Below are 24,658 nucleotides of genomic sequence, written 5' to 3'. Positions count from 1 at the left end.
ATCAGTGGTGAGCTCTTTCAGTCTCGTTCCCAGGCTCTGATAGCGAAGTAAACAAACTGGGAGCTCTGAGGATCAAGGCTGCTGTGTACAAGTGCACACAAGTGAGATGGAACTGCAGCATATTTGGCAGAAACAGAAGAATTATGGACAGCTAAAGGAAGATTGGCAGCTGGATAAGATGAGCACGCTGGTTTGCACCTTTTAGTGCCATAAAGATCAAACAAAGTTTGTGGGTGTGAGCTCCACAATAAGCGATGCCAGAAGTTCTCCAGGGTAATGCACAGCAAAGATATCTGCTGCTGAGGCTTGAATGGGACAGGTGAAAAAGGTTAGATTAGCACTTAGGAGTTGTGTTCAAACTGTTCAGTTGTAGAGCTAGTTCATAACTCTGCCTGGGCAAATTTAGGATAATTCCCTTTCTGTTTCCATGGTGAAGGAGGCCTATGAGTAGAAGAAAGCAATGTGAAGTTGGCCAGTCAAAGCAGGCTATGTATTAGGAAGCCTCTGCAACCTTCTAGTCCTGTAGCTCTGAGCTATGCTGATGGTAAGGTGGAAAGAAGTTGCATCAAGTTGGTGGAGCTGGTCTTGATTTAAATCTAACAGCTAGAAAAGGATGATTTTCTGACATAGTTTTGAGGGAGAATCATAACACAGGAATCCAGCTGCTTCAGACCAGGTTGAGTAGCAGACAGTAGAGTCTGTTGCTTAAGAGCAATTTAGTGCATGGTGAAGTTTTGTCACAGAATTTCTTGGGTTAGAAAGGGCCATTTGGCTGCAAACCCTTTACTTAAAGTGAGAAGGAGAAGGGAGCAAGCCCTCAGCAGGAAGCCTGTGGCAGCGCTAGTGAGGCACTGCCAGTACAGCCCAGCTGAAACGTGTGATGGAGCCAAAAACTTTCCCTAGGAAGTGCTGTGGGCTGTTCCTTATTTGAGAGCAGCAGCTCCTGAAGCAGTTTCCTAGAAGTGTAGCTACAAACATCTGTTGGCCACACGGTGGCAGTTCATTCCCAGCTATTCTGCAGCTCTCTGGTTTCTGTGATCCGCAAGAGAGCTGAGCGTGAAGGGGAACCAAGTGCTCTGTCCCGCTTCACTGCCAGAAGTCAATGCGCGTTCGTTATTCACCGCTAGGCTCTTGCATTGACAGACACTTGTTTGGCGGTTTCCAATTAGCGTTATGTCTTCAATGAGTTTGTGCCTCCGAGGAGATGATTTCCTTAGGAGATAAAAATAGTGACATCTTAGAAGATACCGAGACTATATACAGTAAGTTGTATCTGAGGTGCTGACCAGTCGCCTCTGGCTGCATCTGGAAACAAATGGCCAAAGTAATGAAGCTGCTATAAACCACGCATGCTGAGGCACAGAAAACATAGAGAGGGATTGAAAATAATAAGCAGAGGATGTGAAGACTCAAAAGTTCAGTCTTGAGATAGGTCTGAGCTAAAAGTTTCTGAGCTGATGCTGAAGTTCCTTCCAAATCTCAGGAGAATCAGTGTATGAGGTTTCCGGGTCCTTACGGCCTATAATGCTCCTATTCTACAGTTTGCTAACTAAAAAACACAGCACTGTTGTCTCCAGAGCAGCGAAGGGAGAAGCACACTGATAAACAATAAAATACCTTGTGTTGTTTGGAGGTTAGATACAAGCCTTAGAGCCTCTCCACTGATTCATCACATTCTTACCTTTCAGTGGCTTCACTTTTCAGTTTCCAATATGTAGAATTATTTTTTTCTCCCCTGATCATGATAGTGTTGATCTTCAGCTGTGAGTAGTTCAATGGGAGGACTCCAGTGAGTGCAGGACTGACCTCTAATTACAGCTGAGTAAATTGAAGTGAGCGTCCTTGGTGGGGTTTTCAAGAGGCACGTAACCAGCATCAGCAGTGACTGACAATTGCACTGGTGCCTGACTGCTTGTGGAGATGGTCTTGAGCCAAGCTTGAGCAGACACAGCTCTACGTCTAGGAATGAGATTAGACTCACAAGTAGCCCAGAATTAGCACGTCTGGTTAACTTCAGGCCTGCTCACTTGAAGCTCTCAAGTGATGTGATTCTTAGGAATCATCCCAAACCTTTGTCAGATTTCCACATCCCTTGCCACCCCCTCTGTGCAGCACTGCTGGTTATTGCTGATGCTCCTGTGTAACTGGGGCCCTAAGGATTTGTAGATAATGTTTCTATAAGTGCAGTTATAGGAAGGAAGGGAGGAAGGGAGGAAGGAAGAAATAGAATTTCTCCAAATGCAGTGTGAATATGAGGACTGCTGCTGGTTTTATCCTCACACAAGTATGCCAACAGTCTCCCAAAAGTACACCTGTGCCAGCCCTGGCAAAGGACGTACTTGCAAATGACAGCACGGCATTTTCCCACAGATAACCAACCACACATACCATTCCTCAGGAGATTTCACACTTGTTTTATACTGAAGATGCGAAGGATCAGAGACCGGTCTCCTTTATTGTGATACCTTCGGAACTCCTCTGTAGGCTTTAAGTGGCTGAAAGGAAACAAAAGATAGGAAGAAATGAACTAAGCTGGGAGAGATCCCAGGATGAAGACATCTATTTTAAGCATCGTCCTTTTCATCATAGAATGGCTCTTTGTACTTCTCATGTAGTATGATGCCTTACAGTGACAAAAAGCAGTGGGACTTCCAGTGCAGTTGGTGTGCAACCTGTGGAGAGTTCCTGGTCTGCCAAGAGACTGAGCAGGCAGGGGATTTCCCTGGCTGGATGGGACATACTCTGAGACACATACAGGTGGACAGCATTTGAACTGTCCTAACAACAGGTGAGCAGTGTGATTCCACAACCCCTGGACTTCATAGAATCATAGCACTGTTGAGATTGGAAAGACCATTAAGATCATCCAGCTCAAGCATCGATCCATGCCTGTGACCACTCTAGACTGTGTGACGAATTCCACATCTATTCTATTAAAAGTAATGTTTCTGTTGCCCTCGTGCCCAACATTTCCTGGGCAACTTCAGGTTTTCCCTCTGAAAGGATTATTTCAGACTCAGACCAAGAGAAATCGCTTTCTTTTTGTTTTCTTCAGAGAAATATGCCCTGCTCTCCTGGGAAAGGATAAATAGAAAGGCGGACACTGGGTTACATTTATTTGTTCCTCTATGAATCTCTCGGTCCTGCTTACCATGGACTCTATACATTCAAAAGTGATGTACGAAGGAAAAAGAAAAGGAAATGAAGAAGAAAACTCACGGTTGGTGAGCCAGAATAGCAACAAGAAGAAGCAACTTGGTCCCTGCAAAGAGCTGAGCACCTGCCTTGCAGAAGCTTGTGAGCAGACAGCCAACCCATGGCAAGCTTCCTTCAGCATCACTGTTTAAGATGAAAATATGCAGGGAGAGAACACTTAAAAGACATTCAATGGCAAGCATTGTAAGTCAGATTTAAATGCCAGTTGTGGTGTGGTTTTCCCAAACAAAACTGTTGTCCCCCATTCAAGTCTGATATGAGATCCATTAATTCTGCCCCCTCCCACCCCCCCTTTTTTATTTTTATTTTTTATGCTGTCGATAGTTTTGCCATATTTGTTCTAAAACGGATCAAATTACCCAGAGATGATTGTCTTGTAACTGTCTTTAATTACAGTCTGGCTTCAAAATTTACTGTGTTTTCCTTATGGAAACTTGGATTACTGATGTGAAGAATTTAGGACTGGGGGTCAAAACGAGCAGAGCTATTAAAAAAACAAATGTACACAAAATGAGGGCAGCGCTGTTTTCTTTAGAGAGTTGCCATTACATTTTAACTAGAGTTTCAAGAGCTCTGTTTTCCCATTTTTTATTCCATGAGGTATAATATGTTAATGTTTTCCCTGCCTTTACTATGGATTTGTCAATTCCTGTCCGAAATCACTTATTATAGAGAACTTCGGTTAAGGGACCTGGGAAAAAAACTCGATTGCATATTTTATCCTCCCAAAGAGAAGTACTACTCTGGATGGGGACGTTTGTAAGGGGGCCAAAGGAGGTTAAAATCTAATTACATCAAGAAGAGGATTATCAAAAGAACTGGGGCCCCCACAGCTCCGCACTTCACAATTATAATTAATTCAGAGCAGCTTGTGCCAAAACTCAGTGCTGAGTCATATCCCCATAGAAGTTGGGTGGATTGTGACCAGTGTAAATCAGGAAACAACTGAGAAGAAGCAAAGACATCCCACTTCAGTGGTGACAGATTCATTTGTCTGTGAGATTGATAGCGCCTTCACCTTCTGCTGGGTTCACTGTTCCCCTATGGGATTTCATTCATTGCATGTATGTTGGACATACTGGAGAGAGTCCAGCATGGGGGCACCAAGATGACAAAGGGCCTGGAGCACTTCTTCTGTGAGGAGAGGCTGAGAGAGCTGGGGCTGCTGAGCTAGAGAAGAGGAGGCTGGGGGGATCTCACCAATGCCATCAATCTCCAAAGGAAGGGTATGTGCAAAGTGAGGGGAGTTGGATTGGCAGCCTCACACTACCCTCAGTGCAGCAGACTGGGAAAAAATCCATGAGGAGAAACTCTCCACAGCCCTGTTTCATTGACAGGAAGGATGATTTCATTAACAGACCACAGAAAACACATCTATAACTCAAAAATAATCTCACAAAGCGTGATATTAACAGAGCACACTGCTTTTTGGGTGTGCTCTTGTCCAGCAGGAACATCAAATAACAGGTCCACGGCAATGGGCATGCTAGAAGTGCAGATGCTTATGGAAAAATGAGCAGAGAGCTTTCTCACTCTCTCACTTGTTTCAGTGTTTGAACCAAGTTTCGGAGGCTGTGAGGTGGTTAGCACGGCATACTGCTCATTCCCCAAGAAGGAATTTCCATCCCAATCCTCATCGCTTGCCTTAATTATTAATATGAAGACTAAACACAGACAGATGGCAAAATAAACTCTGTTAGGTTGGTGTGAATCTGAAGTTCCTTCCACCAACCTAACTGGGAGCAGATATTAAGCCAAAACGTATAGAAAGCTCTTGATGTGAGTCAGAGCTATTGCAGTTTGCACAAAAAGATCTGAGAGTGGAGTTCTTGGCCTCTGAGGCCTGTACATCAAACTGGAGTGGATGGTGACACTTGTGGAGGGTTTCTGGCTCCCTTCAGCATGCACACACATGCTTAGGTTGGGCCTCACACTCATTTTTGTCTGAATCTGGCAACTTTTCATTGCTGAGCTGATAGTAGTAGTTTTTTCATTCAGCTGTTTACTGGTGTTGTGCCTGTGAGCACGCCAGGATCGCTCCGACTTCTGCTTGCACTCAGATTTTCTGCTCTCAGCCTCTGAAACGGGTTTGCACACAGTGTATTTTATTCCTCCTCCTTTCCCCAGTACAACTGTCTTTCTCCCGTGGTGCCTTACTGTAGCAACGCCAGGAGAACAAGAAGAGAAATACAGTGACAGATGCAGCCCAAACACAAGAGCATGCAGAGAAAGACGGTTAGGCAGTGTGGGCATTCTCTGTTAAAGGTAAATAAATGCATACATCTAAACTCTTCTGGAACAGGGTCCGCAGGTCCACAATCAAGGTGTATAACTGGCTGACACAACTCTTACCCTGTAATGATTTATGCTTCTAGTATAAGGCATGCCTAAGCTCCCTCTGCTCGACACAGGTTGACAGCCATTCATCCAGGCTGCATATAGAATCACTGAGTTGTAGAACCACAGAATGTCTTGAGTCAGAAGAAGCCTTAAAGCCCATCTAATTCTAAACCCCTCCTGTGGGCAGAGTTCCACCCAGCAGCTCAGGCTGCCCAGGACCCAACCAACCTGGCCTTGAATGCCTCCAGGGATGGGGCACCCACAGCTTCTCTGGGCAGCTGTGCCAGAGCCTCACTGCCCTAACAGTGAAAATCACATGTGATACCTTATAGCAATGTGCCGTTCAGCCAAATGGCTGAATACCCAGAGATGCCTGAATCCGCTGCTCTTGGTCATAAGTAGAAAGGGGTCATACACTTAAGCACTCTGTGGGTAGACTGAAAACCTGTCTCCCCTTCTGTAGGTTTTATGCTTTACACTTTGCATGTGCCCACTGGGGCAATTGGTCATTATTAAGGTGTATATTTGTAGCATCTGACACACCAGGTACAGGGGATAGTCTGGGCCCTCTAGAAGCTGCTCAAGTGCACAAAATGCAGAGGAATAAATCTATAATGAACCACTGATTGTGGCTTTCTGCCTGTTTTCAACATTTATTTATTTATTTATTGTGAGCATCTATCGAGATATTATTTTCTCCCACTTGCATTTCTGTTTCAGAAACTACCTCCTGGAAAAAGTATAGAACTCTCACCTCCTTGAAGTTTCCTTCAACCCGTCACTTTTTCCTTATTGCCCATTGGGAACTCTTTCTATTAAATCCAGAAATTTAAAGACTGCTGGGCCCTGCTTTCTGGCTTTCCTGTGTCCAACCCTATAACCAGAAGGGTTATTTTCAGAGGAAACAAGACCAGGTGATTTTCCCTCTGTGTTCCTTTCAGAGATTATCTATTTTTTAGAGAGGAGAAGTGCAAAACCACCTTCATGATCTGTGCTGTGTATGATGAGGTTACAACCATACGGACAACTTGAGAAGCCTTTGACACCTTGATCACAAGGATCCAAGGAAACTGGTTGCCTACCCTGACATGTCTGGTTTAATTTGAGGTACCTGAAATGCAGTGCCTGGCCCTCAGATGCTCTTGCAAATGGTCAGCTTTTACAGGGCCCCCTCAATCTATATCATGACTTTTATCTTTCCACTACACACGTAGAGTACACAATCACTATGTATGCATGCTTCAGATAACCTGTAAAACCTAAAATGGCACAAGGCTGCAGTATGTTGATAACTAAACTGAGTGCAAATTTAGGATTCAGATTCAGGCTGTAGCTGTATTAGTGTTGTTATCCATACATGAGCTAGATGCATAAGAAAGACAATGGAGATCCAGTTGATGATCAAATGGAGTCTGCAGTTATTCAGCTGACTAGATGTATATCTGTTTCCAGGAAAAGGAACAACTCTGCCTACTCTGTTCATTCAGTCATGAGTAGCTCAGTTCAGTTGCCTAATCGCAGGAACCTCCTTCCTTTTGAGATTCTCTTAGTACCCAAGGCTGATGAATAAGGCAAATGTCTCACATCCCCTGTGGAGAAACAGCACTGGGCCACGTTGGTGGTTTCAAATATCACTATAGACCTGTATTTATGTAATGAAAATGACCCTAAACTCTGTTTGGGCCTCACTACAGGAGCAGTAAGGCAGTGGCACAGGCTGCCCAGGGAGGTGATGGAGTCACTGGCCCTGCTGGTGTTCAAGAACCGTGTAGATGTGGCACGGAGAATCATGGCTAGTGGGCATGGTGGGGATGGGGTGATGGTTGGATGAGATGATCTTAGAGGTTTTTTTCAGCCTTAATGATTCTATGGTTCTATGGTTCTATGGTTCTATGATTCTATGGTTCTATGGTTCTATGATAAGTAGCACAACTGGCAAATGTAGCCAGAATGCATGGTGGTAAGAAACTTCTTGGGCAGGCTGGAAATGATAGTCCCCTTACCAACAAAACCGTACCTAAAGGAGGCTTCGTGAACAAAGCCTAAGCTACTCGTGAGCCATACCAGTATATCTAGAAATACTGTGCCTTGGAGTCAACACACGATTTGCATTATCTACACTTAACAAGTGCATGAAATCTTGGTTGGGCTTTAAGACATATCCTCTTGCAAAAAGACAGCTCTGGTTGTTTATTTGAAGATCTCGATTTATTTTCTGTACATATGTATGCATTACTGTGGGCAACACATTGTTGTGGGCAGTGGGAATCGCAATATAAATTAATAATTGCTACTCTTAGTCCTATGGCTTTAATTTGAACATATCCAAATAGCTGTGGTCATGCAGCTGGTGTCTGTATACAGTGATAGATACTCTATAAATACCATAGACTGAAAGTAACTCAGATAGCATTTATAAGGTCAAATGAATGCTTTTGGGTTTGGGTTTGTAAGTTCATGTTTGGCATGGAAGACAAAAATTGCCTTCCCAGCTTTTAATAATATAATTATATAATTGCCTGATGTTTCCAACTCAAAAAGACACCCGCTTTCTTGGTTTTTTTTACACTCCACCAACACATGCACAAAGAAGCGTCACAGTTTGAACCATTCTTACTCTCAGTGAAACTGAGCCAGATGTTTACTTCAGTTCTTCTGGTGTAAATCTGGGGTCGTTATGCCTTGAGTAAAATTCACAGAGATTTACAAACTGGTGGGAGCATAAATCGTTACTAAATCTGGTTATAATTGTCCCTTCTATGGCATATTTTGTACCAAATAGTGCTGCTGTTGAAATAGGTAACAGCAGAAAGACAAGTCAAACTAGAAGGAGAAAAAAAAGAAGATGTTTCATCAATAAATTAAAAACAAAGTATTTTACATAGAATAATTTTTATGTACTTAAACAATTAGGCCAAAAACTCAGATGTGACTGCTTTTAATTCAGGTGGAGGCTGCTGCCAGAGAGTTCTTCCACACCGAAGGAATAAAGGAAATCCTTTAGGAACAGAACCGGAGCCTAAAGGGAGAGAGAAGCATGTAGAACTCATTCTGCTGCGGAAGTTCAGCAGCCCAAAGAGAAACACAAGAATGGAGGCAAATTCAGAAAATGAAGCCTTTCATAAAGATAATGTGGCACATTCAACCATCTACAGAAATGAAGGAAATTGTAAGCAATTTTCTCTGCCAGTTTGGCTTTCTTTTCATCTCTCAGAAATATTTTAGAGATAACTCACATTGCTGCCTCAAGGTTTAAAGAGGAATAGGAATGGGTGAGTTGTATTGTTCTTTTTCCTGCCTTTCATACGGGGCAATTGTCTGTGAGCTCAATCAGGCCACGTGGCTATATTTTATGCAGGTGTAAATGACTGAGGCGTACTTCCAAAGTGTGATTTGGCTGTCACATTTTAGTTGTCTGTTTTCAGATGAGATGAATTGCACTGCAGAAATGCCAGTTTATTCTTATTGACTATAAAGGGAGCCTTGGGTGACCAGCTCAGATAATAGGAAAACATAACCAAAAATGGGAGAGAGTATCTGCGAAAGAGCGTATGAGCATGTAATGAAAGAATGCATCATCGCTCTTTCAGAGACTGAGGCTAAATGAATATTGCATGCACCACTGCCATCTCACATTTAGTAAGTACTTATCTTTCAGCCTTCCTGTTCTCTTAGGGTACTGTGCTATAACAGTCTACCAAGAGGATTCACATCATGGACTTGAACGCACTCACATACGTTCTTCTCTCCGCTATTCCCTCGACAGCACAAGATGAAGTTCCTCAGGAGACAAAGAACTGTTCAACATTGTTATGATATCCAGGATAGAAATCCTATGGGATATTATGGAAAGCATGTGGAATTAAGACAAGGTGAAAGAACATCCTCTTTACCTTGTCTACAAGGATCAGAAAGAGATATAGGTCCCAGCAGCACAGACACTTTCCCACGAGGAACGCAGTCTGCTGAATATAAATATTGTAGGCAGTGAGTCACCAAAGATGAAGTCATTGATTTATGCCAGGACTGCAGAGTTTGGATTTGGTGGGAGAGGATTTCTTCTCCAAATGCATCCAGACTGTGATATGCAGTGAGTCTATTTTCTTCATATTTCATTTTCTTCATATTGCTGTATGTGTTAATTTTGCTTAACTTTCATTTTTATAGTTGGAATTGTTGGGTTAGCTTCTCAGGAAAAATACATATTCTGGATCTCCTCGTGTTTCTTTCTATTATTCTATGTGCATTTTATCCTGAAAGGAAGTTGGGCGGTTATATAATTGCTGTGGTTGCTTATTCAACCAGTGAAAGAGATGCCATTTATTCTCAGTTAAATTTTCAAAGTGTCTGATGTGAAGGAAATGACACCCTTGATGGTGTCATATGGGACACTGATATCATGAGGAGGAGGAGGAGAAGAAGAAACAGCTCTTTCTTTATCAGAATAGCTTAATGACAGAGTAACAGTTCAGATACCAGGTCTGAGCTGCTGATGGTAGTCTCTTGCTACCACTCCTGCTTATACGTACACTCTGTGCGTGTGTACACTGGCTAATGGCAAGATCTTAGTTTTGAGGGTCATGGTTTTGTACACGGTGTGAATTTATACACAGTCCCAGATGCGCTGCATTTCATTGCTTTTTTGAGACTGCTTCTGGTTTCTTTTTGAACTCTTTCCACTATCAGTTAAAGAATAACTGCACTCTTGGTCAGCCACAGAATTTCAGTATGCTGGGGCAGGAAGCTGTTGCCATTTCTACTGAGCCACACGAACTACAGTTATTGCCTTCAGAGCATTTGTAATGAAGACAGTGCCATCTCAGAAATCAGCGAGGTAGCCTCCAGCACTATACAAAGCAGTTTTGCATAGCAGTAAGAACAACATTTATACTAGTATAGGCAGACTCTTTTTTTGGCTGCTTTTCCACAAAGCTTATTTTCTGAACTCACAGAATTCTCCATAAAACTACGGCGTAGGCAGAAATTTGGCACTGGAGAGCATTAACAACATTGTAACTAAGGCCTTCTTCTGTTTTCTTTTGGGTAATTAATGTTAATGCAGATGTCGTTAATTTGCAAGTGACTGTACCTGGCTTCAAGCATGCAGATTTCATCCTCTCTGGCATGTTTTTATGGCTCATCCTTGGCATATCACCTGTTGCTTTTACTTTGATAAGGTTGCAGTCAACAAGAAAGGGACAATGCATGTGCACAACGTCATAAGAGCTGGAAAAAAAAAAATCCAAACGCATTCCATCTGTTTCACAGAACTATTTCAAACTGCTGCATTGCTGTACGATTATTTCTTTACCTGGATAAATTAGCTAATCACATTTTCAGTTCATTCATTTGATGAAAAGTGTAATAAAAGCATTTCTGCAGGCAAAGTGAAATGAAAGTTCACGGAAATAGTTGAGATTTCCTTGGAAATCTGAAAACATAAATATTTTTCACTTTCTCATAAGCATCACCCCATATAAGTGTTTGACGAGTTTCTACAAATTGGTTTTGTTCAGATATTTTTTGTAGAAAAAGAAATATACTTTGATCATTTGGCCAATTAGCTGGGATTTGCTATAGAGAAAGAACATTTCTGGAGTTATAAAGAGCAGAAAGGCATGCAACACTTTTAGCAGCACTTTTGTTTCAGCATCACTTATGCCCTTCAAAGTCCTCTCCTTGATATTAAAGTTTGTTTTATCTGGTGTTCTCTTACATAATGCTATATCTTATTTTTAATCTCTATGCACAGAATCACAGAATTGCAGGAATTGGAAGAGACCTCAAGAGATCACTGAATGCAATCCTTGCAGGTTCCCTACAATAGGTCACATACGTGGGTATCCAGATGGGTGTTGAATATCTCCAGAGAAAGAGACTCCATAACCCCTCTGAGCAGCTGATCTCTATCACTCTTACCATAAAGAAGTTCATCTGCATGTTAGTACAGAACCTCCCATGTTCAGGTTTTAGGCCACTGCTCCTTGTCCTGTCACTACGCATCACCAAGAAGAACCTGGCCTCATCCATTTGCCTCCCACCTCCCTCTAGATATTTATAGACATGAACCAGATCCCTTCTAAATCTTCTTTTCCCCAGGTTAAACTGACCTATGTTACTCAGCCTTTCCTCACATGGGAGATGCTTCAGGCCCTTTGTCATCTTTATCATTCAGGAAAGCTTAGGGCTGAAGACAGAAGATTTTGCTGTGTATTTCCATTCCATGCTGTGCCTGATGGAGCAGTAAAGCAACATTTTAGTTTGAACATGGAGACAAACCTCTGTTACAGAGCAGTACATCTATGGGCTGGCTCCCTGCCTGGCACAAATAACTGCCTCATTCTATGGTGAAACTGGGATAATCCTTTTGTGATCTTCATCATTAAGTGGTGCTATAGCATTCCCCCAATGAAGGAACTGAGACTAAAGCAGAATTCTTTCATCTGTGGAGTCAATTCTTTCAGAAGTTGAAGCATGGGAATCAAGAATTTGGTCAACCAAAGATCCCTCTATAGGTAGTGACATAAGGAAAACCTACAGAATACTCTGCTTAGAGCTTCCAAGATCAGAGCACGCATCACAGTATCTCAGTGTGACTGCATTTACCCCTTGATTACAAGAAATCAATTGCCTCAATCTGACGGGAACAGTGTTGGTATAAACATCAGCTGCCTGAGAATTTTACTGCAGACATCATGCAGAGGGTCCTTATTTTCTTTTCCTCTCTCATCATGGACTAAATATTTCCCTGTCTTCCCCTTCTACACATCTGCAGACACACATTGCGTGGCATTCCATATCAGAAATACAGGACTAAATAAATAATAAGAATAAATAAATAAGAATAAATATTTTGTCATTACTGATCTAACAGTTACCATCACCATTTTCAGAATAAGGAAATTCATCATGAATTTTTGTTATTAGAGTGCAAGAATTCATCTAAACCATGAACAAACCAGTCCCTACTGGACCTCAGGAGTACCTTTTCACTTCTCTTTGTGGACTGAAAGTATGGAGAGGATGAAACAAAAATGAAAACAAAACAAACAAGAACAACTTGAAGGAGAGCCTTTGTGAATATATGATTTATGGAAAAAATGTGTGATACAGAATGTCAGCTCTTCTGGAGGTCTTTGTCCTTTTGGCACTCTCCATTCAAAGGAGCACCCAAGATTCCCAGTATAATCTGTGGTGTGCATGTATGTCTATTTGCTTTGTCATAGCTGCTCCCAGAGGGAGTTTTAGTGCTGAATGAAGTGGCAGTAAAGGTGCGTTGCCAATGACTGTATTCAAACATCCTTTCATTAATGCAACCTTACAATGACTTTAGCTCTGTCCACGTTCCTAAAAATGTATTCAGAGTTACACTTATATCTTTCCATGAAGATGATGGCTGATTAAAGGGCTGGGAAACCTTCCAAGTGTCTTGGTTTCTGTTCCATTGAATGTGTCCTGTAACAGTTGTATTACAGGGAATGGACAGGAGAAGAAGATATGAAGAAGTAGAAGCCTTCACAACAAGGAAGGCATCTGTGGTGTGCATGTTTCTTTGTCTCCAATCTGGAACCTACTAAATCAGCAAAATCCTATCCAGCACTTGCTAAGAAGTGTTTCTCAGTCACTCCAGTCTGAGGTGTCTAGCACACGTATTTTGCTGCCCGCTTTGCATTTCTTTACTTTGGAGTAGCTTCTGCAAATGTACACCTTTAATTTTTCACTTCAAAGAGATTCCCTGATTACAGCTAAAGTGGCAGTATAAGAGTACTCCTAAATTCCTGAGATCTACAACCTCACCCTGTCCGATTCTCCCCTCTCCCCATCCCACTACAGCACACTACTTTCCATGAGCAGGAAGAATCACTGAGCGGGAAAGGATTGGAGGTATCTCATTGGCAGAAGCCTGAATTCCCAGCCCATGAAAGTGCACCTCCACAGCATGACATAGAAATCTTTGCTCACAGTTCACAGGTATTTGTTCTGAGCCCATCATTTGGGATGAACAGAGTTCCTTCAGCCACCAGCTCTTGCAACCTGACATTCTTGCTCTCTCTTCAATGTATTGAGACAAGAATTTAGAGATCATTTCTATTTCTGTTTCTGTTTCGTTTGTCCGTGTAGAAAATAACAAACTAAAAATTTGTGTCTGAGCAATTTTTGAAATGAGAATTTTCCTAATCCAGCACATGTGTCTTTCTTTATCATTTTAATGGCTGAACACGGCTACCATCAATGGAAATGGAGACTAAGTTTTTATCTGAGTCCATACCACATCTATGGGGGTTTTTCCATTGACCTCAGTGTATCAAAGGGATCAAGTACTTTATTTTATTTCATTAGAATTTCTTTCCATCGGGTTGGAGAAATGGGATATAAACACATTGAGTCACTGTCCCCACTGCTAACCATGCACCAAGATTAGCCAATTGGACTTGGTGTGGGACATACTTCCGAAGAGGTCATGATCCTCATGACCGAGGAGCCCATTCAGGTAGGGATGAGTGAATTTTTACTTGGAACTGATGTTATCTATCAGGAGATGCTTCAAGCAGGACTTCAAGTTCCAGAAATTCCAGCACTCCACTTCAAGATAATATCCATGTGCACTGCTGAATTCAGAGCTTTAATGTTAGAGCAGGCAGGACTTCGCAGTCTGGAATACATTAACACAGAGAAATAATCATTTAATGTAGTAGCCAAGTAGTCAGGTCACTGACAATTTACAGAAGTAAATACTCAGAAACAGTCCCTATCTTCATTGGTGTTTATATTCAGAGATAATTAGTAACTTGTGCACAGACATAAAGTAATTGAGGTAATGATTTATTTTGAACTTGTTCCTCTCTTGCAAGAGCTGCTCACACTTCTCTTCTGCAAATTAAGTCCTTGTTTGTGCAGTAAAGTGCATGAGTGCCTGTAGAGAAGTAAGCCTTTATTTCGTCTCTGTAATGGGGTGTGAGAAAGAGCCCGTTCAAGGCTTTGCATGGCATAGTGGTTCAGGAAGTACCGCCAATATTGCCGGTAGGAACAGTGGGAAGCCAAGTGATGTATTACATTTTCTTTTTGATTTGTGCTTATGATTCAGAGCTGGGATCCAACCTGGACTAGTGCTGGTTTGGTCTGTTGGTGAGAAAATGCCAAAGTGCAGCTTGTTTTACAGCTTACATCTATTGACACTGCCAACAGAACTCCACTGATGGAGAGTCACACTCTTCCCATCAGTTTTTAGGTAGGGAAAAAGATGTAACAAACAGAACAAGCCAACTTGAATGTATTCTTTCCCAACACTTCTGGCTAGAGCAGTCATTCAATAAAGGACATTTTTATATTACCTATAACTGGCTGTATTGAAGGTTTTACTGAGGGGTGTTCATACGATAAGCCAGTTCAACACACAAATCAGTGTGTTGGTGCTCCAGGGGGACAGTCCAGAACATCTCACACAGCACGGGAAGTCATAATGGAGGTGTAAATGCTGCCACCCACAGACATAGGTCGCATGAACAGAATTATTCTCACATTACTTATTATTTCCATCCACCACCCAAAATTCAGGTTCAGCTACCACTCACCTTGTAAAACTCCTTGCAAACGCTCTGCTCACACAAGCATCCGTTGCCAATGGACAGAGACGGACTTCTCAGCAGCAGCATGCTTCCCTGCCTGGACAGCTTTCCATGGGTTCTCCAAATAACAGTCTGTGGTGAGTGAAGTAATTACTTGGAAAGAGTGGAACATCCACTGTCTTCTCTGTTTGGACTTCTTCACTGGCAGGCTCCCCTTCTCTTTCTGTTCAGCCTTTTACCTTGAGAGTGCTGAGCTACAGAGGACCTGGAGATTCTTTGAGCAACTTGGTCCTGTCCTCTCTGCTGCAGCTCAAGAGCAATCAGAGCGTGGTTGCCATGCTCACTGTGGGACAGATAGCTGGAACCAGGCTTTTACACTCAATAAAGTGGCAGAACAGATAGGAGAGGAAAGCAACATACACAGATGATGTCAACAAGTTGCTTGGGTGCACAAAGGTGATTTTGCTGTGGATGCTTATAGGTTTGTGGAGTAGTTGAGGCAACCCCTTTGAACACACAGGCTCAGGATCTACACCTACCGGTACCTGCAGAAGAAAAAGAAACCAATTTCTTAGTAGTCCTGATTCTGGTTTTCCATTTTATACTCAGGTTCTCCAGCAGGGATGCGTTGGCTCTGATTTATGGTTCACACATTTTTATTGGCCATGCTCGTTCAGAATAACTCACAGCTAAAGCAATTTTTGGGGCATCCAAAAAAGCAATGTTTAAAAATAAAATTTCTGTGGCCTGCAGTGATTTAGTACCTGGCACAAGTCCTAATCAACCCCAAACTCAGCAATAAATAATTTGCAGGAACAGCTTTCTTACTGTGGCATTACTTCCTCCCCTAGTGAACAAATAACAGAGTTCTCCTTTGCATTTCATGTTCAGAAATAATTTCTGGTGGTGTTAATGGGACTTTGCCTCTGTAGGCCAATATCTGCGCAGCCATGTAGCAGTGCCACAGATGACTGAAGCTGGCCTGTTCTGCTCCCTGGGTAAAGCTGAGGTTCTCAGCAGACTCTTACAACCTCCTCAATTTGGGCATCTCTTTGCAACACACAATCCAGAATAATTTTGGTCTTACCAAAATTATTGTCCAGTTCGTGAGATCAAGATACCTGTGTGTTTTTATGTAAAGAAGGAAAAAATGCTATCGTAGTGCAGTTTGACAGGGCAGCGCCACAGAGCCTGTTTGATTTGCATTGTGCACTACTGACGTATGGTCTCATGAAAACAGACAGAAATACTCATTACAGAGTCACCAAATGCCGCATGCTGTGCTCTATGGGTAACACCTTCACATTTTTCACACCAGTAGTAAGTACTCTAAAGTGCCATAACAAACAGCAAAACAAGTGTGCAAATTAAGCCTTAAATATCCAGAGCAGATCTCTTCCTGAAAAGTCCTGTGAAGTTCTTTTCTGCTCAAAAAAATTTGCTTGCCACAAATGATTTTTATGAGCACTGCAGAGCTAATGGTGCTGCAGGAAAGAACTCTGGATTCATTTCTGATTCCTGCCTCACAGCGGAATCGTTAAGTTCCAGTTGCAGGGCTTTTTATTTCTAGTGATGATGCATGAGCCAGAAAAAAGCAGAGGCCGAATGGCAGTAAAGTTGGCAGACATGAAAGATTTCCTAGTAAAAGCTGAGCAAATCAGATCAGAAATAATAAACGTGAACCTTCACACTCTTATTTCAAACCACACATTTTCCTGTTTTCTTGTTTGGCATTGTTCTGTTTTGTGCATGGAATTTGGATATATAAATGAAATATACCATTACGGAGGGTATCACTGAACCTTAGTCCTGCAGCCTGACATCGCTGTGCAGTGGTTCAGCTGTTATTCATGTTCCATCCATTATGAATGGGGATTTGGGACTTTCTGTTTGAATTCATTTGCACAGCTAGGTAACATCCAGAGACCTCACCCTCCATACAGCTTTGTAGGAATGCTTTCCTTTCTCAAAGCAAATGCGCTCTTGGTATCTCTTCCAGTCCAGGCAGATCCTTCCTGTCCTCAGCACTGGTGAGGCTGCAACTCAAGCACTGATTTCAGTTTTTGAACCCCTCGCTACAAGAAGGACACTGAGACACTGGAGTGTGTCCAGAGAAGGGCAACAAAGCTGTGACAGTCTGGAGCACAAGTCTTATGGGGAGCAGCTGATGGAACTGGGATTGCTCAGCCTGGAGAGGAGGAGGTTCAGGGGAGGCTGTCCATCACCACTCTGCATTATTCCCTGAAAGGAGATTATAGTGAGGTGGGATTCAGCCTCTTCTCCCAGATCAATAGGATGACAGGAGAGGTTCAGGCTGGATATTAGGAAACATTTATTCTCAAAAAGAGAAAGCAGTGAGGTAGCAGCACAGCCTGCCCAAGGAGGTGGTGGAGTCAGCGTTTCTAGCGGTGTTCAAGCACCGTGTAGACACGACACTGAGGGATGTGGTTAGCAGACATGGTGGTGATTGGCTGATCATTCGACTAGATGATCTTAGAGGTCTTTCTAACTTAATTATCCCATGACTCTTTTCAGAAGTAATACTCCGTGGTATACTGATTACTTGGAAGATGGGAGCTTACACTGCCAGGTGGTTTCATGCAATGCTCTACAAAAGGACATAGTACACAGAGAGCAGTTTACACCCAGAATTCATTACAACACAGGTAAGAACCCTTAGCAAGCTCTTGCCTTGAGTATCAATGTTCTGCTCACCAAAACGGACCCAGCACTAACAGTGCTGCACTGACATTTTGGTTTTTCATTTCTTTTTGATTTCTTGGTTTCAGTGTTGCCATAGGGCCTCCCTGTCCTAGCTTCGATGTTTCTTCTTGCGCAGAGCTCAGTGAAACCAAAGCTATGAAAAAGATGTAAGGAAAGAAACTGAAAAGCAAGTGAAAGGGAAAAAGACGGCATGATTTTTGAGGAAGAATCTGCATGCAGGTGAGGATGGAGTCAAAGTGAGGGCACTGCACTGCAGTGAGTGAGCAGAACAGCAAGTGTGGGGGAGTTGCTGCCTCAGTATGTAGCAGGTAAAACAATGTTGCTCTGAATGCTATATAGAGGTAGCAGACAAGGGAGCAGGGAAAGGTCATTGCAAAGGGTCATCAGTATGAGCAGAAGCTTTCTCTGGTGTAAAAGGGAGAGAAGATTGAGGGATGGATTATGTTGAGATACATGACTCAGACTGTTGGTTTTGAGCTCAATTTCTGAATAAGCTGCCCCAGGATCTTCACCTGCTGTAGCCTATGTCTGCGCAGAAGTGCATCTTCCTGGGTTGCACATCACCACCACCACCGCCCTCCCTTCTCCTGGTAGGAGTCAGTCAAAAGCAGTGATCAACATGGAAAAGACTACATACTGAACTGTGAAAACAGGAAGAGATGCATGTAGCCTTTAGCCTTCAGCCTGCACAAGCCCAGATTGCTGAGCCAGCATGTGCTGGGCATGCTGGGATTTAGGGATGGAGGAGGATGGCTAAGATCATCTCTTACTTTTGTGCCCAAGTTACATGAGGAAATAACAGTTTGATGGCAGATCAAAGGTCCATCTAGCTCAGCACATTGCTACGGTCCAGAAGAAATTCCTTTGGGAGGATCCTTGAGATCCCTGAATCTTCCCTGAATCTGTCTAATCCGCTCTTGGACCCATTACTTCACAGCTCTGTAATAGCTGCACTTACAGACACCACTTGGCAGAGATACACATATGGGAGAAACCAAGCATGCCTGAGCTTGTTAAAGAAAATAAAAAATATAAGAGTGGACTTTTAGAGCTTTCCTTCCCTCCCAGCCCTCTTTTAAGGCCTTGGTTTCTCAGCTTCTCTGCTTATCAGGGGCTGCTTTCTCCTTCTTATAGCTTCTTCTGCAGGCAGAAGCCCTGCCAGGAGGGTGGCAGCTGGATGAAGCCCACTGATGACAACCAGCTTCTCATTGCAAGCTTTACAATGGCCCTAATGCTGTATTTCACACAAGGGCAGGAGGGCTTAGGATGGTCCAGATGAATCAGGTCATACATCTGCCATGGAAAGCATGCCCCAGATGTGTTCCACTCCTCTAATTGCCCTAAGAGCAAGGCAATTAGGTCCCTTTAAAATCTGCCCCCTTGGTGCTGCTACTACACCACTAATGATCCACCTCTGTTTAGTGCTGGCAGAAGCAGTGGTTTTGTTGACCTGGGTGTGTAGCTGGTTCCTGGCCTCTCCCGGGGCAAATCTCATGATTTCTGATTCCAGTGAAAAGCTATGCTGAGCCTGATGGACCCACATGGCAACAATGGCATCTGTCAACAGAGATCAATGTTAGTGTTAAATTCAACTGTAGCTAAAGGGCATCTCTGCTGGGTTGCGACAGTATCAAATCCACACTGAGAGCAAAATTTCAGCCAATGCACTACAAGGGACACTTCAAAACAAGGTAAAGGGTTTTATGACCTGATTTGGCCTTATTTGCTCTGAGAACTGCTGCCACTGAGTACAGCACTAATCTGGTTTGGTCACAGTACAGTTCATATTTTTTATTGGCTGATGACAAATTAGTATGAGGCTCATTTACTTTGCATAGAACAAGCCATCAGCTTCCAAGCTGCATGGGCAAGTAGTCCTACTGATGCCGAATTACCTGCCTCTCCAGGAGCCATTTACCTGCAGCAGTCTTGCTTTAAAATCTCAAGTGACCTTCACTGAGTTTCTGAGTGTGTTCTTTGTTCTACATTTCTGGAATCTCCTAGGGATGTCACAAAACTGCTGTTGGCTTTCTGGGGGAGTGGAAGCAGATGAGTCAGTACAGATACAAGAAAGACAAAGGAATACAAGAATGCATACATCCTGTGCTTCTGTAAAACCACCTCTGGTCTGCCAAGTCACAGCTGGGACATAATTCTCAGGATTTTGCCTTCTTATTCAGCTTTGTCTGATACATTCCTTCTAGCCACTCCACATGTATTCTCTGGGCCTGGCCATGTTCCACTAGGCTCATCTTCCTCCATCTCCCATAAGCAAATTCCAGCTCAGTTTCACTCTGCAGCACTCAGATTTGTAATTGCTTCTTTTGCTGCCTGGTGTGTAGAATTCACGATGTGGCAGACAACAGGAATCAGAAGCAAAGCAGCAGCTTTGTCAGACAGAGCTGGACTCAACGCACCAGCAGAGCCCAGAAGAACGAAGAGTCTCACAGGACGGCACAGGCATCTGAGATGAAGGCATGCTGCCTTGGCCAGAGCTTTCTCCTGGGGTGGCTAATGAGAGAGGTCTGCTCACACTGAGCACTGCTTGCAGAATTTCCTGGCAGTTTTTTTTTAACACCTCCTCTTGTTCTCACTTGTTATCTGTCAACAGCTGAAGCCAGTTGGCTTTGTGGAGGGTGTACAAAAGGGAGCAATGAAGAGTGGCTTTCCAATCACACAAGAAAGCAGTGTTTTAGCAATGGCAACAGATATCCTGGGTTTCATGTTTGAGTCATAACACATGGAAAGTAAGAAACAATCCATTGATACTGAGCACCTTAATGGAAAAAGAAAAAGGAAAGAAGGTTTCATTCCAGACTTTAAGAATGCCAATATTGTGCAATAAAAACGGTAAACAGAAGTGTCCAGAACTTTTGCTTTGAGTCCCAAAATGAAAAAAGATGAAGCTTTATTACTCTTCATTTTTCTTATTTTTTAATTCAATCTAGAGCCTTCCTCTTTGGCTGCTAATACAAAGATTATAGGATATAACATTGATATACAGCAGTTGCCTTTTCAGTGAGGAAAGAGTCCCCAAACTTTGGTTTGCTAGTATGACATTCACCAAAAGACTATTTAATAAAATCATGTAGTATGAGGTCAGATATCTACAAGCTGGATCTGGATCCATTAGTACAAATGGACTTCAAAGCTTTGATCCACCCATTTCAAACTGAAGGGATCGTGTTAGCGCCTTTCAAGAGAATAGACATACGCTCTGGATGTCCATGCTGCTCTTCATCAAAATCACATCTGCGTGGTCAAGAGGAAGCAAGTGTGAGGATGACTTCAGATGGGCAGTGGGTACCCATCTTCATGTGCTGGACATTGAGAATGGCTAAAAAACACAAAGGAATTCTGAGAAAAATACCTTAATGCTGGGGATATTCAGTTGGAAAGCCTTTGTTCACAACCCTGAGTCAGGGAGCAAGGGTGTTTGCATCACAAATGTCAGCATCGAGCACAAATAATGCTGGGGACTGCCCGCTGACTAATTAAAGGTGTACCCAACCCCTCATCTCCATACACGTTCATTTTATCAGCATTGCCACAGGTACAAAAAGAAGGACAAGCATGTGGGAAGTTCCCAAGCCTTTGATTACACAGCATGACGGCACATTTATTACCTAGACTCGCTGGCTGCTATCTGTGTCATTTACTTGGGTGGCTTGTTCTGCCAAGTCCACATAAGTCATCAGGAGAAATGCAAACACGTTTCCAACTTTTTATATGAATTAGAGTCACGGCACAGGCTCTCTCATGCTTCATTTCTATGGAAAATACTTTCTATATTTCGTACCCGGCAGTTTTCCTCCTACGCATCGTGCAGACAAATAAACAGCCATACAATCTAGCCAAGGAGGTTAGCAGGCCTGATACTGTGCTGAGCCAGTCTTTTACATATGTTATATATTCACCTTTCGTCTGGCATCTGCATTGCACTTGGGAAAACACTCGCACGCAAAGGGATGGGCTCTGGGGAATGGAGAAACATTATCTAGCACGGGAATACTCAATTAATTTTCAGCAAGCAGCTTTTATAATACATAACATACACTTAACATAATACACTTTGGTCTCGTGCCAGAGATTTTAAATGATTAGGCTGTATCAATTTACTCTTGAAACACTGATTAAAATCTCAAAACTTTCATAGCAAATGATGCATGAACCAGAATCTGAAATGTGATGATTGAAATATTGCAATGTCACAGATTCATCACACAGCCTTTCCAAATCTACTCTCGGTTTCAGCTGGCCCCTTAAATGCTCTGCTCACGCGTCCCAGTGATCAACTCTTTTCTCTCGCTTCATCTCCCCCTCCCCAACCCTTCGCTTCTTGGAAAGATAATAGCCAGGCCTTAATTGAAGCAAACAGGTCATTAAAATAGTAATTTTGTAGACATTTGCACTGACAGACATTCATTCACTGCCAAAGACAAGCAAAGAATCAAGGACTGGATATTGCATGCACATTAATTCTACCATGGGCCCAATCAAAGTTAAACATCCTCCTCCCTTCTTACTGTGAGAAATTTCCACTGGACTCAGAACTAAAACAAAGAAAACCAAAAAAATAACCATTCAGCTCTTGCCCTGTGAATCACACCTTGAAGCAGGCCTTGTCAAACAACCTCACACCTTCTCCACTGAGAAGGAGGACTCCCATCTCCCATTCCTTGGGACACTCTCACATCTATCAGCTATTGCAGATAAGACAGGTCGAGTCACCCCAATTACTTTTACGACCTCTCTGTAGGACAGCTCTCATCACAGTGTCACTAAAATGCACTTCATTTTTTCTCACTGGAATCCAGACACTCCAAGCCAAATTTCCTGCTGTGCAAAGCACAGTGTCCAACAACATGGCCTGGCCTAGTACAATGCACTAGAGTGTGCTTGAAATGTTAGTTCAGTAGTGAGCCACAGTAATTAATCTAGCATTGGGTCTCAAAAGTCTGTACAATTAAGTATACTTGGCCTTCTTTGAGTTGCTGCTTCCAGGACCTTTCCCCAGCTGTAAACCTGCAGTGCCTCCAGGGAAGGTGACGTGTGACCCAGGTAAGCAGCTGGTGAGGGCATCCTGACCTGCCCCAGGATGGGAGAGCATTCACTGCCCTGAAGGCAGGTAGATGAGCTTCAGCTCATCCTGTCTGACTCCAGGTCAAGTTCAGAGTCTTATTACAACTGGGATTTTTCTTCCCCACGATCAGTAGAAGGAGGCACCATGAGGACCTTGTCAGTACTCAAATGAAGATACAATTCTGTCTACAGTGACTCTGGAGTGAACTGAGCTAACAAAGCATTCAATTACATGCGTAAAACGAGGCAGGGTGACTAGGGCCAGGCAGCAGCTTATGTAGTTGCCTCCACATGAACTGCCCATGTGCTCCATTGCCAAGTCCATTGGCAGGTTAGGGCCGACGTACCTAACCACAATGGATATCCCATCTGCACCAAGGGGTATTGAAGGTGTCATGGTTTTGTAATGTAAAAAGGCCAGGTGGGATGGAGCCCTGGGCAGACTGATTTAGTGCCTGATTTAGAGACTGCCAACCCTGTCCATGGCAGGGAGTTGGAACTCAGTGATCTTAGAGGTCTCTTCCCATTCAGGCCATTCTATGGTGCTACGATTCAACGAAGTAGGGCCTGGAGAGATGAACTCTGTTCTAGATCTGTCAGGGACTACACAAGGGAAAAGCCAGAAGAACAGCACATCACCATCTCAAGGTGATGTCCCCAAGGCTCCCTCCTACCCACCTGTGATGCTGTGCTTTCATGCTGTGCTTTCTGCATTTCTGAAACCACGTCCATGAGCTTTCCGTGGTCCACCACGTCTCACACGTCACCACTCAGGGACGACTTCTGTGCTCTTTTCAGAGCTTTTCTCTTCAGCTCAAGCTGCATGTAAGCAAGGAGAAAAAAAAAAGTCCTGAATGAGATCATTTTTCTCTTCTCATCTCAGACATTCAGCCTGCTAGTCAGGGTTACTGGAATAAAGCAGGGAAGCTTTTTCCACAGCAAGCCATCTGGTTGACATAGACTCACACTGATGCTAATCTGTTGCTTTTTTTGCTTTTTTTTTCTTTTTCTTTTTTTTTTTTTAATATATAATTTTTTTATTTTTTTCCTGAGGAACACTTCATCTGCAGCTGTAAATTCGGACCCGCTCCCTCTGCGTGCAGAGCATTCATTCTGCACACTTATTTATTACCGCATTATGCCCCATTCTAGGTGTCAGGAAATCACTGTTATCCTTGGTGTGTCTACGTTGTTCTAATGTCAGGGATGTACTTTCAAATGGAAATTAAGCAATTATGTTTCACATGGGGAAACCTGACAGATGCATAGATTTTTACACCACTGGCAATGTCGCTGTCACAAAAGCAGACATTGTTCTCGGCGGGCTGTCAAAGAAATATAATGTATTTCAAGAGCAAAAAGGGGGGGAGGAGGGGGACTGGGGCGGGGACGTGGGGTAATTAACTGCATGATTCAAGTTCATAGATCATGGTGCTGTTTAACTTCAAGATGCAGAAAGGACAGGACAATGGGTCTACTTAACCCATCCTTGAAAAGGAGCCTGGCGGTAGCCTTTTAAAATAGAAATGCACGTTTTCAACCCTATCTTAACTTCTACATAGGGTTAAACCAGGATGCTGCTGCATGAATTATAGAAACCATTAAGGCTGGAAAAGACTACCGAGATCACCTTGTCCAACAGTAAGCTCATCAACACCATGCCTCACCATGCCCACTAACCATGTGCTTCATCCGCACAGTTCTTGAACACCTCCACGGATGGTGACTCC

General features: G+C 43.0%; 1 long non-coding RNA gene across 1 annotated transcript; it reads right to left on the bottom strand.

Annotated features, from left to right (window-relative positions):
- Positions 1 to 13,499: 13,499 nt before the first annotated feature.
- Positions 13,500 to 23,702, bottom strand: LOC140264464 (uncharacterized). Its single transcript, XR_011906051.1, has 3 exons — positions 23,607 to 23,702; positions 15,129 to 15,667; positions 13,500 to 14,209 (listed from the first exon to the last, which is right to left on the bottom strand). It is a non-coding gene; the product is annotated as an uncharacterized lncRNA (long non-coding RNA).
- Between the last annotated feature and the right edge of the window lie 956 nt (positions 23,703 to 24,658).

The sequence above is a fragment of the Excalfactoria chinensis genome, chromosome 1, assembly GCF_039878825.1.
Source record: "Excalfactoria chinensis isolate bCotChi1 chromosome 1, bCotChi1.hap2, whole genome shotgun sequence".
NCBI classification, from domain to species: domain Eukaryota; kingdom Metazoa; phylum Chordata; class Aves; order Galliformes; family Phasianidae; genus Excalfactoria; species Excalfactoria chinensis.
This window is presented reverse-complemented; position numbering and strand designations above follow the sequence as displayed.